Source organism: Montipora foliosa, chromosome 13 (assembly GCF_036669935.1).
Source record: "Montipora foliosa isolate CH-2021 chromosome 13, ASM3666993v2, whole genome shotgun sequence".
NCBI classification, from domain to species: Eukaryota; Metazoa; Cnidaria; class Anthozoa; order Scleractinia; family Acroporidae; genus Montipora; species Montipora foliosa.
In genome coordinates, this window is record NC_090881.1 from 9536390 (window position 1) to 9538889 (window position 2500).

Consider the following 2500-nt stretch of genomic DNA (forward strand, 5'->3'; position numbering starts at 1 on the left):
AGGAAACCAATATGCATCGGTTTTCATTGCCATTTGAAAGAACCAGCTATTTAGCTTTCAAAACATCAGGGAAGTTTGTGCCAAAGTACTTTCAACCCCATGGCCACAGAGCTCGACAACGGAATCGCTAATTTCACTCGTTCCAGAGATTCAAACCCGATTCTGGACAAGTTATGAGATATTTCAGATGGCATATCTCCATTTATACAAATAAAATCAAGTTGCACCGTCCACGGCATTGTAAGAACAAAAGGGAGCAAATTTCTTCGTACACTTATGGCGGATTAGTCTCGAGGACTTCGCGAGAGCTCCGCGCAATCACGATGGCATTTTCACTTCCGGCGTTTCAACAGCCAATCAGATCACGAGTTTGGTCGGCCAAAATTTGGCCGACCAAACGGAATTCTTGAGAGACTTTTGGTCAGGCCCAATATGAGCGCACAGGCGGCCCAGAGTCGGAAGGTAAACAATTATAAGGATTTGTATGGGAATCTTGATAACAGACTGAAAAAGATATTTACTCCCAAAAGTTCTCAATAAAAAAGCCGTACTTTATTGTCGTGGTGAATTTCTTGCTTTTTGTGTGGTTTTTTGCCTGATTGAATGCGATTTAAGCGACTTCTCAAATTCCCGAGTCGTCATTCTTCCCTAAATAAAGGAAAGGCTGGCAACTCATTTCTAACTTACCTCAGATCTCGCCGAAAAAATTCACACTTCTCAAGCATCAGTCACGCTCAAACTCCGGCGATGGCTTGCCCCACCGCATGTTATAAATCCGGATTTTCATCGAACTCCGTAAGTACTGAAGCTGTTTGGATGGAGTTTGAAACGCAGTCGAAGGTATTTACTAGTGTATGAAACACAATCCTGTTTAATTTTTCATCCGTCAACAACTCACATTATCATGTCTGCAGAAGAAATTCATATGAAAAGGTCTCTGCACCTTTTCAGCCTTTTGGACACATTTTTCTGTTGAGAGTCCAGGGAAAATACCATCGTTGAAATCATCTGTGCTTTGTTTTTGCGCTTCCAGTTGCGTTGAAATGTTCAAAATTATTTCTCACACCGGCGGGTGCATCAAGCGATATCGATCGAAAACCAACAATTATTACTCGGAATACCTGAAAGGTATCCGAGTTACAATCTCGCTTGTCTGTTTTTTGGATAGTAGAAATTACGGTGCGGTGATTTCTTTGGCTCAAAGCAATTCACTTAACAAAACTATACTTTTTCCAACAACAACAAACAGATTTTTGCGCGCGCGAGGCTTCAAACAGCTTCAGTACTTACGGAGTTCGATGAAAATCCGGATTTATAACATGCGGTGGGGCAACCAAGGCGATGGGAGCTGTGTTTAAGGTTTCAGTGTGGAACTTTTAATATCGTTCGCCGATTTAGAAACTCGAACATGACCTCAGGCAGGTATTTGGGGACGAGTCTGGGATTTGTTTTGCTCTGCCCAACTATGGGTACACTTGCGTAGGTTTGCGCTCACCGTATGGAGGCTCAGTGAACCGTTGACCAGCCGTGTCAAAATTGGTTGTTAGCGAGCCTCGAAGGAGTTTGAAAATTTGAATATTTTTCGCAGTTTCTCAGCAATGGATACTCTCTGGACCTTGAAACTTGGTCAAGGGGAAGTAAATTTATCCGTGTAGCCATCGCCGGAGTTTGAGCGTGACTGATGCTTGAGAAGTGTGAATTTTTTCGGCGAGATCTGAGGTAAGTTAGAAATGAGTTGCCAGCCTTTCCTTTACTACTCTTCCCAGTAGACCGCGACACCCACGAATTTTTTGGCCGCCTTCGGAGTAACGTCTTTGATAACGCGAGTTTGTTTCAAACCACTCACGTGGTACATTGAAGTGCACCACGTGAGGCCATTTTTTCTGTGTGGCGTCATGACTTTTTCGTATCACGTGATGTTCATTCACAACGTGTTTATCTCCAAGAGGCGTTTTTTGTCTGCCATAGAACCGTCAGCATGGCGGCTGTTTACCAGATGAAGATCAAATATGATCAGGACAAATTCGGGGCGGTTTTTTTTAGACGCATTCGACACAATAAATTTTTCACGACAAAGGTTAATTGAAAAAATTCGCAAAGTAACAAGCCGTTTTAAAAACATGGATGACCAAGACTTAAGAATATAAAGATACCTCGACGATGAGAAGACCTTTGTCGATCTTTCTGACGAGAATTCGGTGCAAGAAATGTTTAGATGCGGAGTCCCCGTTGAAAAAGCTTAAATTTGTTGTAAACACTCCTTCAAACCGTGTTCTTGAATCAGATTGAACTAAACTGCAGTCCCCTTAAAGGTTGGTTGCTTGAACAAGAGTAAATCTACTAGGTATACTTACTGTTTTTCTCTGCCTTGTAGTTGAATGGTTTATCGCCAAAACACTCCATAACATTCTTAAAAGTGGTTCCAGATTTTTCACAGAAATACAGCGTGATTTGTGCCCAGTGTTGCAGAACACTTCAAATTATGTTTTCTAAAGGGGGT